Raw genomic sequence first — 16,161 nt, 5'->3', positions numbered from 1 at the left:
AATTCGGGTCCTCGGTTGGTATCCCAACGAGCCTTCACTAGTGGGAAGCGGCTTGGCTTCATTCGCCTGACCTCTCGGTCTATGGTCACTATGGTTCTTTCACAATGGTGAGGTTCTTGTTGATCTCGATCTCGTCGAGTGGGATTACAAGATTCCTGACGGAAAGGTATGTTTTCGAGTTGGAGATGTGGAGGGTAAGATGTACGTTACTGAGTTCGCGGGGTAAGTTGGACTTGTGAGCTACGGGGCTGATTCTGGCAAGAATCTCGGAGGTCCGCACTATCTTGGATTTTAGCTTTCCACGCTTTTCGAAGTGTATCAAGCCTTCCTAGAGTGAGACTTCTAAAAGAATTAGGTCTCTCACTTGGAATCCCTGAGGTTTCTTCCTCTTACTTGTCTTCCCATTCAAGGATCACTCCATTCTGGGTCAAAGCTGTATAAGGTTCCGTAATCCGCGAGAAGTTCTAAATGAACTTCCGAAATTAGGTCAGTGAGACCTAGAATTTGGCGAATTCCCGTAGGCATCTTCGGTGCTGAAAACTTCTCAACGATTTTGAATTTTTGAAGGGTCCTCAAGAATTCCCACATCACTAAAAGTGCGTCTTAGGAATTCGAATCTTCAATTCCAAACTCGTATTTAGAGAACTTTGAGTAACGTTTCCCTGATCGTAATGTTTCCATGGTTTGTCGTAGAGGCTCCTTAAGATTTCCTTCTTACTACAAGAGTAGGTAAGTAAGTCATTTACAAGGACAATGACGAACTGACCGAAGTAAGAATGGCATACCCTATTCATTAATTTCATGAATACCACAGGCGTATTGGTCCTATCTGAAGGATATCACTATGGACTCGTAGCGTCCGCACCGAGTTTGGAAGATTGTCCTCGGGACATCCTTTACTAACACTGATAACTAGTGATATTTAGATCTTAGGTCCATTTCTGAAATGCACTTCGTTCGTTGCGGTTGGTCAACCAATTCATCTATGCCAGGCAGAAGGTAATGATTTCTAATGGAAGTCCTGTCGAGGTCTCCGTTAGTCGTTGCTTCTACGAAACAATCCGTCTATCCTCTTAAAGAATAAAACCGGATTTCTCCAGGGTGAGAAGCTTGGTCTTCTAATTCCATTGTTGGGTAGTCGTTAAGCTATCCAAACCGTTCTTGTATCTCCATGGGTGTTAGACCGTAGGGAGATTTGGTTACATGAGTCATATTGGGTTCTAAGTTTGTTCGCGTGACGATGCGATTACTCGTAGTCTTGGGCAGTCCCCATCCTGAAGTTCGTATTAGAAGTCATACATGGTTCATCAATCGTAGTCTCGTGTATACGAGTTGTATATAATTAAGATTGAAAAGGTAGTCGAATAAATGATTCTTCTTTAAGCTCACATCCCAACGAGGAAAAGCAGTTAAAGTGGAATCATCAATTCTAAACCTGTAGAACCTTGATTATATACTACCCCTATGTATACATTCTTCAATGATAGATCAACTGTATGGATCTTTGGATTGAATTTGACGTATTGTACGAGTGGTACTTCGGGGAGGTTTGCTGAGGTTTCTTCGGAAAGGATAAGAAATATGAGGTACTCTATGCATGAGTACTTTAGGGTTCTGGAATGACGGTTTCGTTAGAAAGGCGATTTCGGAGAGAGAGATGTGCACATGATACTGGTATTATGCGGATCGAATTGACTCAAGTTGTATGATAATATCAGACTTTCTTGGAAGAAAAGACATTAGATTTGAACATAAAGGCGTTACAGAAAAAACACAACAGTGCAACTTTTAACAGAGTTACAGTATTTGAGATTGACTACAAGACTATTGCTGCATACAAGGTATACCACAAAAGGCAAGCAAACGCAGCACGAGGGTCCCTTAACTGACGGGATCCCGCAAAAGGTAAGAATCGAGTTTCACTAGTTTTATACATGTTTTATGGACCTGTTACAATGAAACGCCTTAATTACATTAACATGGGTCCGGAGTAGTCTCTCCTACGGCAGGGATCCTTAGTATCCTCCTGTCTGAGCCGAAGTTCTTTGTTATGGGATAATCCTTCTTGAAGTGCCCTATCTCACCGCATTGGTGACATGTCTGGATAGTACTAGCATTGGTGGTGGAAGTGAGGTGTCGAGTCAGAGTTATGTGGACACGGGTGTTTTCTTTGTTCATCCACTTTGAAAATTTCCTTTTATGGGGTCCAGTTTTGTAACAACTGGAAATTTTGTGTCTTGTAAACTATACACTCAAGCTAAAGTGAATCAAAAGCTTAAGAACATGTGTAACACCTATGATTGTGACAACAAAATTTCAATCAAATACACCATACAAGCATTACAAATAGTCAACAAGCAATTGGAAACCCTAGAAGTTCTTATTTAGGTCCATTTTGGACTAGAACTTCCTTATTGGGCCTAATGGACTAATAAACTTCCAATTTGACTATCTTGGGTTTAGAACTCTTAAATGGGCTCTAATTGGACCCACATCTATTTGTTTCAACATTTTGGGCTATATTGGGCCTAGAATGAAATAAATTCAAAATTTTGAACCATGATTAACCTAAACTAGCCCAACGAAGTGTAAGAATCATATTATAATTTTATAGGTTAAAACTCACCCAACTTAATATACACATGGGCTTGTGGGCATTAAAGCCCAAATTTTCCCTTTTTCCTTCCAAAAATCTTGGCCCAAGGCCCAAACCCAAGGATAAGATGAGAGTTGACTTTGTCTTGCCACTTCATTATTGCCTTTTGGATATCCATGCAACTCATCCCATATCTCCATGCATAGTACTTCAAAGGTCATCTCCTCTCCTCTCTCTTCTTGATCTCGGCCGAACACAACACACACACACTCACAAAAATCCATTTCATTCTCTCTAAGTCTTGAAGGACATCTCCTTCCTCCTTCTTCAAAAGTTTCGAGAATCATGAGCTTTTCAAGGAGGTTTTTCCCACAAACACATCATCTAAGGTAAGTTGATGACCAATCCATGATCTAGCTACTTCATTTCATCAAAAATATCTTCTAAATCTATTCCAACTTGTGATCATGCACCTTAGAAGTCACTAAACTCGAGATCTACCAAGGAGACTTGCTAGGATCGAAATTTTCTTCTTTTCTCTCTTCAAAACCGAAACTACAACTCAAGGTGAGCTTCATACCCCCTATTTTATGTTTTTATGAGTTTTTTTTTTTTTTTTTTTGGGGGGGGGGGGGGGGGAATACAAGTGAAAGTGTAGATCTATATGTGTTTTGCATGCTTTGTATGATTTCCATGCTTATATGTGTGCTTTTGTGAGTTATAATGTTGGATTTAGCCTTAAAACTCCTCAAAACCGAGATTTACCTTATGTTAAATGATTTTAGCCTCTACTATATTTCTACATACTAAGTGCCTCTAGAAAAATAGCTAAGTGGTTTAGTAATAATTTCTTTGGACTAAAAACACAATTTTTGGACTTAAAATGTGAAAAATACAAAATTTGAGGGCCTAAATTGACCAATCACGAATTCTGATGGATGAACTGTGTCAAAACAGTTTCAATAAATCAATTTCTGGAAATATACTCATTTAGAGGATTAAAAACATAAATTTCAAGCTTAATGGGCTAAAAATGACATTTTCGGCCCAATGAGGCCCATTATGCAAAATTTTCTGTTTTGGAGGGCCAAAACTGTGTTTTTCTATAAAACAGTGGACTATAAGTGATCCAAGTCCTTTTCAAAGGTTTAAAATGCTTTTTAAATTTAAAAAGGACCAAAGTTGCAAAAATTTTACAATTTGGGCCAAAATTGTCAAACTTTCGAAAAAGAAGGGTTATAACCGAGAAAACTGAAATTCAGGGACTTAAGCTGTTTTCTATGAAAAATATGCTGGAAAATATTTATTTCAATAATTTTTGGTGTTAAAATGTCAAGAAAATTGATTTAAGGACCAAACCGGAAAGTATTTAAATAAAGGGTTGAAAAAGTAAATTTTACAAACAAGGAGGGGCTGAAAACAGAAAATTTTCAAGGCTAATTCAATACATGCAATTTGATCAAATGATGGTACCACGACTATCGACGAAATACAATACACTACAACACCAAAAGTCGTTGTTAAACGAATTGGTTCCGTCTCGAACCAATAAAAATCCGAAACTACTAACACGACGACACTATGATACTACAACACTACGATTCATACAAATAACGATTGGGAATTCATTATACATGCGAGTGTGCACAGACGTCTACGCACCATCTTTGGGCCCCAAAAGTGTAAAATCTTGTTTGTTGAGCCTAGCTAGCCCAATGACCTGATCTTAAGGCCCGAAGACCTCTATCTTACGAAGTGTTGGGTTTTACCGATCCGACATAACGTAAAAGGACTTTCAATGGCTTGTATACTACTGGTCCCCAAGGGTCCTTTGGTATTGCTAGTAGAGTCTACCTTTTTATGCGAGGCGGGTCTGGGACCCCTCGTACCTTTTTATCCCCAACCGGCTAATGGAGTAATGGAGGCCTTCGTGTCCTCGTTCTCTTCGGGTGTGGGACTACACGTAGTCAGGGCGGTTGGATAACGTGATTAGTACGGATGACGCCTACGGGATCGTTAGTATTGCTATAGACTAGTCGTTTGTGTAACGTGTGTTTGTAGCAAATAATCATGCTAAAAAATAATCCAACGTCGCCTGGCACTGATAATTTCACGCGTTGCAATTGTTTCAATGTACATTCATGAAATTCAAAGAATTAGGAAAACATCGGGTTTTCCTAGGGTATTTCAATACATACGGATTCGGAATGCACACAATTTTAAATGAACAATTTTTACAAGTATAGAAACAAACAAGCATACCTATGGATCTTCACACCTTTTTGACTATACTATTTTCAGAAAATATCGGATTTTCTGGTGGTTTTTCAACACATTACAAACATTGGATTTCAAACATTACTTATGAACTCACCAACATTTCATATGTTGACGTTTTTCAAAATACTTGTATTCTCAGGTAACAGATAAAGTGAAGGATGAATTGTACTCTATGACGTTTTGCTGTGGTTTAATTTAGTATTGAACAGTTATTTTTGAGAATGTAATGTTTTGGAACAATGTAATGGATGTAAACGCTACCAGTTGTGTCATTCCAAATGTTGGTGATGTATAATGTTATGTTTCAAGTATATTCATTGTGATGGTATTCAATTGAGTCACGACAGCCCCCGGACGTTTCCGCCGCCTGGTTCGGGGGTGTGACAGGTTGGTATCAGAGCTTTGTTTATAGTGAACTAGCATATCTAGCCACACATGGATATGCAACTATAAACCAAAAAGAGGGACTAACATAACTCTGAACAAAACAAGTAAATAAAACACCCTTGCTTGCACTAGGAATAGGAACATAACGACGAACCAAACAAAAATAATACTAGTGTCTCGGTTAATTCGGGACTGTTCTTAGTGATACCAAGGAGTGAATGTAGCCTGATCAACTACATTCTCTCCAAAGTAAAACTAACACACGTCCTGATGAGATCGGGATTTCTAGGGAATCTAAAACTATACCCCTACCACCGAAAAGAGAACGCCTACTTGATCTATGCGATAATTGTAGCATCCTAGGAATAACGTTAGCATAATTACGCACTCTCGTAGACCGCATGGCTGGTTTTCATCACCCTAGAGACTCCTACTTCCCTAACCAGGGGAACAACGGATGGCTAGAGGAGGAGCCCGAGGAAGAGCCTGAGGAGGAGCCCGAGGAAGACCCCGAAGAGGAATCTGACGGGGAACCGGAGGCCGAAGTTGATGGCGAGCCTGCCGAATCAGAGGAAGATGAAGGAAGCCTCGAGGAGGATGCTGATGATAGAGAAGGGGGTGATTCGGATGCGGAGTCCGAAGTCATCAATCCCCCTTACCCGATCAGAGTGCTTGCCTATCGCGTAGGCCCCATTGGTCCTACACCGCCCTGGGGTATTGATCTTTGGAGATGGAGCAGACAGCAGGGACAGCAACCCCCGTACGGCATGTCACGCGAGTTCTTTGACCTGAGGGACGGAGGACCGGCTGATCGAGCCCTTCCAGTCATGGTGAAACGGTTGCGGAATACGGGCGACCTTGCCCAGGACACTGCTGATCAGGTGCGCTAGTTAAGGACTAGGGTCGAGCGTGCGGAGCAAGAGACGCGTGACGTCCTTCGAGAGTTTCACATGAGGCAGGTTCGGTGGGAGTCTCGACTCCGGGACGCAGAACGCTTGGTGGCTTGTCTTCAGGGAGCATCCACGTCCTCGGCACCACCTCCGGACGCAGCTCATCGCGGTTAGGGATAGACTTATCTTAGTAGGTCGTTAGGAAATATGCTATGTACTCCGACTCTATGTTTAAGTGACTACACTACTCATAGAGTCATTATGCTGTCGAACTAGTATCACTCATGTATGCTCCTACGAGCAAATTTTCATGTATCAAATGCGGATAATATTAATAAATTTTTACGTGTTTTATTACGATATTGCAAATTCCTATGTGTTGAGAAATTATTATTGATTGGTCAATGGTAGTAGTGTTTAAGTTCGTACCATGCACCTAGTCAGTAGGATCACGACCTCACAGAAACAACATACCCTCAACATCTTTCCGTATTGTGACAGAAAGATGCCTCCCCGACCTGCTCGCGGAAACCCAGGACCAACCCCACCTGAAGTTGACTCAGCCGCTTTCCAGGCAGCTGTATCTGCAGCAGTTACTGCAGCGATTGCACAAATTCAACAAGGGAACAATGGAGGAGTCAATGGGCAAGGAGCCGGAAGTTCGAACAACGGAATGAATCAAGGACCCACCAAGACATGTACCTACAAGGACTTCACAAACGCCAAACCACGAACTTTTAATGGCACTGGAGGGGTGATCACTCTGAAGCGATGGATCAAAAAGGTGGAGTCGGTATTCGAGATATGCGACTGCCCTGAGCACATGAAGGTGAAGTTCGCGGCCTGCACTTTTGTGGATCAAGCACTCACCTGGTGGAACGGACATGTAGAATCCATGACGCTCCCTGTAGCCAACTCTATGTCGTGGACAGAGATGAAAGAAATGTTAATGGCTGAGTACCGCCCACGAGGCGAAATACAGAAGATGGAGCAAGAGCTATGGAACCTCACTGTGCAGAACGCGAATATCGATGCCTACATATCGAGATTTAGCGAACTATCTCTGCTGTGCCCGGGTATGATCACCTCGGAAGGAAAGAAGATTGAGCGATTCATCTGGGGACTCACATCACCAATTCAAGGGAATGTGATAGCTGCAAACCCCGAAACATTTGACAGTGCGAAAAGATTGGCAAAAAGGTTGTATGACCATAACAACAAGAAGGGAGAGAAGCCAGTGGAGACTGAGAAGACGAAGGAAAGTGATGGCAAGAGGGGAAAGAACAATAAGAGGAAGGGGCGCCAGGGCCCCGACACCTCCAAGAAGCAGCAGCCAGTGGCGGTTAATGCTATTATTGCACCGGTTCCAGCCGCACCACATGCTCCAACCTCAGCCACTTCAAATGCTTCCAGACCTTATTCCGGTAATCTTCCCAAATGCAACAAGTGCGGTTTCCATCACTATGGAGAATGCAAGGATTTTCAGTGCACCAGTTGCAACCGAAGGGGACACACTGCAAAGTACTGCAAGGCTTACCCCCCAGAACCAAAATCAGGGAACCAACAACAACAACCATCGCAACAACAACAACACCCATGCCAGCGGCAATAACGCAGGGCCTAGCCACACCTGCTTCGGATGTGGGAAGACTGGACACATCCGCCGAGACTGTCCTAACAACAACAATTTAAGAAATGGAGGAACAGGAAGGATGTTGACCATGGGTCAGGGTGAGGCCATTCAAGACCCCTCTGTTGTTACCGGTACGTTTCCCTTAAACCACGCTTATGCATGCATCTTATTTGACACCGGAGCGGAGCGAAGCTTCGTAAGCAATAAGTTTAAGCATTTATTAAAACAACTGCCCCAAAAGCTAAATGAAACCTATACGGTGGAAATGGCCAATGGGAAAACCGAATCCACTGGGGAAATCTACACCGGATGTACCCTAACTCTTAATCAACACGTCTTTCGAATAGATCTAATGCCAGTGTCAATTAGGAGTTTTGATGTGATCATCGGCATGGACTGGTTAAGCCCCCACCATGCCGAAATTATGTACCATGAGAAGGCCGTTCGTCTTCGCCTCCCAAATCACGAAACCCTAGTAATTTATGGAGACAAATCTAGCATGAACCTTCGCCTCGTTTCGTGCATCAAGGCACAGAAATATCTAAGAAGGAACAATCTGGCGTTCCTGGCTCACGTGGTGGATAAAACCAAGGAGGAGATTAACGTTCGAGACATTCCCGTAGCATGTGAATTTCCGGACGTGTTTCCTGAAGATCTCCCGGGAGTACCCCCAGAGAGACAGGTTGAGTTTCGAATCGACCTTATTCCAGGAGCAACTCCTCTCGCTAAATCACCCTACCGGCTGGCTCCTGCCGAGATGCAGGAATTATCCAGCCAACTCAGCGAACTTTTGGACAAGGAATTTATTCGACCTAGTTACTCGCCATGGGGAGCTCCGGTGCTCTTTGTCAAAAAGAAAGACGGATCTTTTAGAATGTGCATCGATTACAGAGAATTAAATAAACTCACAATCAAGAACCGCTACCCACTCCCAGGAATCGATGATCTATTTGACCAGCTCCAAGGAGCTAGTTATTTTTCTAAAGACCGCTTTCCAAACTCGCTACGGACATTATGAATTTGTCGTAATGCCCTTTGGTCTAACGAATGCCCCTGCCGCATTTATGGACCTAATGAATCGAATCTGCCGACCGTTTCTCGACAACTTTGTCATTGTTTTTATCGATGACATCCTCGTCTATTATCGAAGCAAGGAAGAGCATGGCCAACATCTCCGACAAGTCTTAGAAACTCTGCGATCAGAAAAACTTTACACCAAACTCTCTAAGTGTGAGTTCTGGCTGCGAAGTGTGAATTTCCTAGGTCATGTAGTCAGCCAAGATGGAATCCATGTGGATCCCTCTAAGGTCAAAGCTGTAGAAGGATGGGCAATCCCGACAACGCCCACAGAAATTCATCAATTCTTGGGATTAGCAGGCTACTATAGGAGATTCATTCAAAACTTCTCTAAGATTTCCAAGCCACTTACCTCGCTTACGCAAAAGAGCGTACCATTCAAATGGACAGACAAACAAGAGATTGCGTTTCGAACCTTGAAACAAGCTCTCTGTAGCGCACCTGTACTATCTCTGCCTGAAGGAACGGAAGATTTTGTAGTCTACTGCGACGCGTCAAATCAGGGCTTAGGTTGCGTTCTCATGCAACGTGGGAGAGTGATAGCCTACGCATCCCGCCAACTAAAAACGCATGAAGTAAACTACACGATCCATGACCTAGAGCTGGGAGCTGTAGTCTTTGCCCTAAAGATTTGGAGGCATTACCTTTACGGTACAAAGTGCACCGTCTTCACAGATCACAAGAGTCTCCAACACATCTTAAACCAAAAGGAGTTAAAGATGAGGCAACGAAGATGGGTTGAATTGTTAAACGATTATGAGTGTGAGATTAAGTACCACCCAGGCAAGGCCAACGTGGTAGCTGATGCCTTAAGTCGGAAGGAGTACTCTAATCGTTGTACGAAAACTCTCTCGATAACCATTCAATCGCACCTGGCCACTCAAATTGCAGTAGCCCAGTCAGAAGCCATGAAGACGGAAAATAGAGCAAGCGAAGCATTGCGCGGAATGGAAAAGAACCTGGAGGCAAAGGAGAATGGAGTATACTATTTCATGAACCGTATTTGGGTCCCTAAATTTGGAGGGTTCAGAGATGTTGTCATGAAGGAAGCCCACAAGACGCGATACTCCATTCATCCCGGTTCCGATAAGATGTATTTGGATATTAAACAACACTATTGGTGGCCTAACATGAAGGCGGAAATCGCGACCTACGTCAGTAACTGCCTTACGTGCGCCAAAGTAAAGGTGGAATACCAAAAACCCTCAGGATTGTTACAGCAACCGACAATCCCTGAGTGGAAATGGGAAGGGATTTCTATGGATTTCGTGACCAAGCTACCCAAAACGTCGGATGGATTAGACACCATATGGGTAATAATTGACCAACTGACGAAATCTGCCCATTTCCTGCCAATTAAAGAATCGTACAAGATGGAGAGATTGACGCGTTTATACATTCGAGAGATCGTGAGACTCCACGGAATACCAACATCTATCATCTCGGATAGGGACAGTAGGTTCACGTCTCGATTTTGGCAATCACTCCATAAGGCGATGGGAACAAACCTCGATATGAGCACCGCTTATCATCCACAAACGGATGGTTAAAGCGAGCGAACCATCCAAACGCTCGAAGATATGCTCCGCGCATGCGTGATAGACTTTGGAAAGTCTTGGGACACCCACCTACCCTTAATCGAATTCTCATACAACAATAGTTACCATTCGAGCATCAAGGTGGCTCCTTTCGAAGCACTGTACGGGCGTAAATATAGATCACCGTTATGTTGGGTTGAAGTAGGTGACACCCAGCTAGCAAAAACACACATGTCGGACAAAGCACTAACGGGACCGGAGATCATCCGTGAAACCACGGAAAAGATCGTTCAAATCAGAGCTCGATTGCAAGCATCGCGTGACCAACAAAAGAGCTACGCTGATAAACGCCGAAAGCCCTTAGAATTTCAGGTCGGTGATCGAGTACTGTTAAAAGTCTCGCCCTGGAAAGGAGTCATTCGTTTTGGGAAGCGGGGAAAACTAAATCCATGATACATTGGACCTTTCGAAATCGTCGCCCGAATTGGTCCAGTAGCATACAGACTGCAACTACCCGCAGAGCTAAACGGTGTACACCCCGTGTTTCAGGTCTCTAACCTAAAGAAGTGCCTATCGGACGAAACCCTTGTCATTCCTCTTGACGAAGTCGAAATCAATGAGAATCTCCTGTTCGTCGAAGAACCAATCGAAATCATGGACAGGGAGGTGAAGCGTACTAAACAGAGCCGCATCCCGATCGTGAAGGTACGGTGGAACGCAAAGCGTGGGCCAGAATTCACTTGGGAATGCGAAGATCAAATGAAGCAAAAGTACCCTCACCTATTCTAGCATTCTCAAATCTAGCTTTCAAACAGAATTTCGGGACGAAATTCCCTCTAACGGGGGGATGATGTCACAACTGGAAATTTTGTGTCTTGTAAACTATACACTCAAGCTAAAGTGAATCAAAAGCTTAAGAACATGTGTAACACCTATGATTGTGACAACAAAATTTCAATCAAATACACCATACAAGCATTACAAATAGTCAACAAGCAATTGGAAACCCTAGAAGTTCTTATTTAGGTCCATTTTGGACTAGAACTTCCTTATTGGGCCTAATGGACCAATAAACTTCCAATTTGACTATCTTGGGTTTAGAACTCTTAAATGGGCTCTAATTGGACCCACATCTATTTGTTTCAACATTTTGGGCTATATTGGGCCTAGAATGAAATAAATTCAAAATTTTGAATCCTGATTAACCTAAACTAGCCCAACGAAGTGTAAGAATCATATTATAATTTTTTAGGTTAAAACTCACCCAACTTAATATACACATGGGCTTGTGGGCATTAAAGCCCAAATTTTCCCTTTTTCCTTCCAAAAATCTTGGCCCAAGGCCCAAACCCAAGGATAAGATGAGAGTTGACTTTGTCTTGCCACTTCATTATTGCCTTTTGGATATCCATGCAACTCATCCCATATCTCCATGCATAGTACTTCAAAGGTCATCTCCTCTCCTCTCTCTTCTTGATCTCGGCCGAACACAACACACACACACTCACAAAAATCCATTTCATTCTCTCTAAGTCTTGAAGGACATCTCCTTCCTCCTTCTTCAAAAGTTTCGAGAATCAAGAGCTTTTCAAGGAGGTTTTTCCCACAAACACATCATCTAAGGTAAGTTGATGACCAATCCATGATCTAGCTACTTCATTTCATCAAAAATATCTTCTAAATCTATTCCAACTTGTGATCATGCACCTTAGAAGTCACTAAACTCGAGATCTACCAAGGAGACTTGCTAGGATCGAAATTTTCTTCTTTTCTCTCTTCAAAACCGAAACTACAACTCAAGGTGAGCTTCATACCCCCTATTTTATGTTTTTATGAGTTTTTTTTTTTTGGGGGGGGGGGAATACAAGTGAAAGTGTAGATCTATATGTGTTTTGCATGCTTTGTATGATTTCCATGCTTATATGTGTGCTTTTGTGAGTTATAATGTTGGATTTAGCCTTAAAACTCCTCAAAACCGAGATTTACCTTATGTTAAATGATTTTAGCCTCTACTATATTTCTACATACTAAGTGCCTCTAGAAAAATAGCTAAGTGGTTTAGTAATAATTTCTTTGGACTAAAAACACAATTTTTGGACTTAAAATGTGAAAAATACAAAATTTGAGGGCCTAAATTGACCAATCACGAATTCTGATGGATGAACTGTGTCAAAACAGTTTCAATAAATCAATTTCTGGAAATATACTCATTTAGAGGATTAAAAACATAAATTTCAAGCTTAATGGGCTAAAAATGACATTTTCGGCCCAATGAGGCCCATTATGCAAAATTTTCTGTTTTGGAGGGCCAAAACTGTGTTTTTCTATAAAACAGTGGACTATAAGTGATCCAAGTCCTTTTCAAAGGTTTAAAATGCTTTTTAAATTTAAAAAGGACCAAAGTTGCAAAAATTTTACAATTTGGGCCAAAATTGTCAAACTTTCGAAAAAGAAGGGTTATAACCGAGAAAACTGAAATTCAGGGACTTAAGCTGTTTTCTATGAAAAATATGCTGGAAAATATTTATTTCAATAATTTTTGGTGTTAAAATGTCAAGAAAATTGATTTAAGGACCAAACCGGAAAGTATTTAAATAAAGGGTTGAAAAAGTAAATTTTACAAACAAGGAGGGGCTGAAAACAGAAAATTTTCAAGGCTAATTCAATACATGCAATTTGATCAAATGATGGTACCACGACTATCGACGAAATACAATACACTACAACACCAAAAGTCGTTGTTAAACGAATTGGTTCCGTCTCGAACCAATAAAAATCCGAAACTACTAACACGACGACACTATGATACTACAACACTACGATTCATACAAATAACGATTGGGAATTCATTATACATGCGAGTGTGCACAGACGTCTACGCACCATCTTTGGGCCCCAAAAGTGTAAAATCTTGTTTGTTGAGCCTAGCTAGCCCAATGACCTGATCTTAAGGCCCGAAGACCTCTATCTTACGAAGTGTTGGGTTTTACCGATCCGACATAACGTAAAAGGACTTTCAATGGCTTGTATACTACTGGTCCCCAAGGGTCCTTTGGTATTGCTAGTAGAGTCTACCTTTTTATGCGAGGCGGGTCTGGGACCCCTCGTACCTTTTTATCCCCAACCGGCTAATGGAGTCATGGAGGCCTTCGTGTCCTCGTTCTCTTCGGGTGTGGGACTACACGTAGTCAGGGCGGTTGGATAACGTGATTAGTACGGATGACGCCTACGGGATCGTTAGTATTGCTATAGACTAGTCGTTTGTGTAACGTGTGTTTGTAGCAAATAATCATGCTAAAAAATAATCCAACGTCGCCTGGCACTGATAATTTCACGCGTTGCAATTGTTTCAATGTACATTCATGAAATTCAAAGAATTAGGAAAACATCGGGTTTTCCTAGGGTATTTCAATACATACGGATTCGGAATGCACACAATTTTAAATGAACAATTTTTACAAGTATAGAAACAAACAAGCATACCTATGGATCTTCACACCTTTTTGACTATACTATTTTCAGAAAATATCGGATTTTCTGGTGGTTTTTCAACACATTACAAACATTGGATTTCAAACATTACTTATGAAATCACCAAAATTTCATATGTTGATGTTTTTCAAAATACTTGTATTCTCAGGTAACAGATAAAGTGAAGGATGAATTGTACTCTATGACGTTTTGCTGTGGTTTAATTTAGTATTGAACAGTTATTTTTGAGAATGGAATGTTTTGGAACAATGTAATGGATGTAAACGCTACCAGTGTGTCATTCCAAATGTTGGGGATTTATAATGTTATGTTTCATGTATATTCATTGTGATGGTATTCAATTGAGTCACGACAGCCCCCGGACGTTTCCGCCGCCGAGTTTGGGGGTGTGACAAGTTTTACCACTACTATTGTGTGCAGGGTTGATCCCGATGTTAGGGACTTGAGAAATAGGTCGTGCCGGTGCTCCACAGCTACGAGCATGGTGCCCTACCTTGTGGCAATTGCAGCATTGTATTTCATGGCAAGCCCCGTTATGATGAAAGCTACACTTGTTACACTTCGGAAGTTTTCCTCGTATGGTCTGATCAGTGCTGGGATGGCAGGAGTTGCCACTTGTTGCTGTTGCATGGCAAGTTTTTGGGATCTCTTGCGCTCATTACGTGCTTGGCGATTTCGTTTCCTCTTCTCGGTTTTACGGCTTTGCAAGTCCATGACTGTTGTCATCCGTTGGCTTCCCGGATTGGTACTACAATCAGAATTGTCGACTCCTTTGCCAGTCTTGTTTGCGTTGTCAGAGTTGATGTGTGCAAGGAAAGCTGTCACAACATTTGTTACCGCGGCTTGTAATGTAGCGACATCGATATGAAGGATATGGGTTTCGTTGCTCGGTGCGCTATTTCTGGATGACGACATGATTCTGTAATACAAAAGAAAAGGGGTTTGTGAGCTATTACGGTTGAAACTGTATCATTTTGATTCTGACTAACAGATGAGTTATTATATATGAAAACTTAGCTTATACACGTTATGATATAATCAAGATTGGGCAGATAATAAAATGTGTGATTCTACTCTAGTTTCACATCCCAACAAGGAAAATAAACTAAATTAGAAATCTCACATTCTATTGTCTACTAGGTCTTCATTATATATAACTCGGGAATGTATAAGCGAGGAAAATCATAATAATAACCTTCTTGCGAATCCTTTTTAATGAACTAGAATTCTCAGTAGACGTTACTAGAATACTTAGAAATGTTACCATTGAACCTAGATGAATTTCGATCGCTCATGAAAAGAGTAGAAGTATGTTCTCGAGGGTTTGACCTACATCCCTATGATGCAGTCCTAGTAAAGAGTAGAAGTAAGTTCGTAGAATGGTCTCAAGACGTTTGTCGTTCAAGCCGAGGTATTATTGGTTGGTGGATAATATGATCCAACCTTTGAAATAGGCTTGAAAATGATTCTGGAGTTAAATTACCCTAGTCCAATAACTTGACTAGAGTGGGTTTCAAATAGAATCCAATGAAGGTATGATGAAAGTTTTTGAACAAAGAGTGACACGAAAGTTAGCCGACCATCAATATCATCGATGTTTAAGATGTAATAATGTTCGGGAAAATTGACCTTGTAGTAGGTCTTTCATCATATACAGAGTAGAAAAGTCTTTGACAGCATAAACACCTAACTAAAAGTACTTACAGTACAAGGTAGTCTGTAACGCCCGAAGATCCGGGCAAGTCAATTTAGAGGCAATATGGGTCGAAAACGACTTTTTGGCAAAAGATTATTTAGAATAAATAATTTTAACCAAGTTATAGTATATGTCACAAGGTTTCCGTACATATAAAGAACGCCGAAATCTAAGTTATAACGAAGAAGTTATGGCCCGTCGAAGTTTTACGGCAAAACCGGCACGGCACCGGGAAGCGTAAAAAGTGAATTTATGATAGAAGACTTTTTAGCCTTAGTTATCTAAACCAAAGTCGTAGAGTATATTAAAATGAGAAAATCCGTAAAAAGAACGCCCAAATCCGACTTCGTATGAGGAAGTTATGATTTTTCTAAGATTTAGCATAGTAGTGCACAGCCCGAAATCTGAATTTTAGATCGGTCGATTTTTAGCCAACGGGATCTAAATGAATGTTGTAGTACTCATAAATACCAACGCGTAGATATAAAGAACGTCGATAATAGAGCTCGTATGCGAAAGATATGGACGAAGCTTAGTCCCTACTTTTCGAGCGCGGCGAATTCGATACAGTT

This window comes from Lactuca saligna, chromosome 7 (genome assembly GCF_052625555.1).
Source record: "Lactuca saligna cultivar CGN05327 chromosome 7, ASM5262555v1, whole genome shotgun sequence".
Taxonomy (NCBI): domain Eukaryota; kingdom Viridiplantae; phylum Streptophyta; class Magnoliopsida; order Asterales; family Asteraceae; genus Lactuca; species Lactuca saligna.
This window is presented reverse-complemented; position numbering follows the sequence as displayed.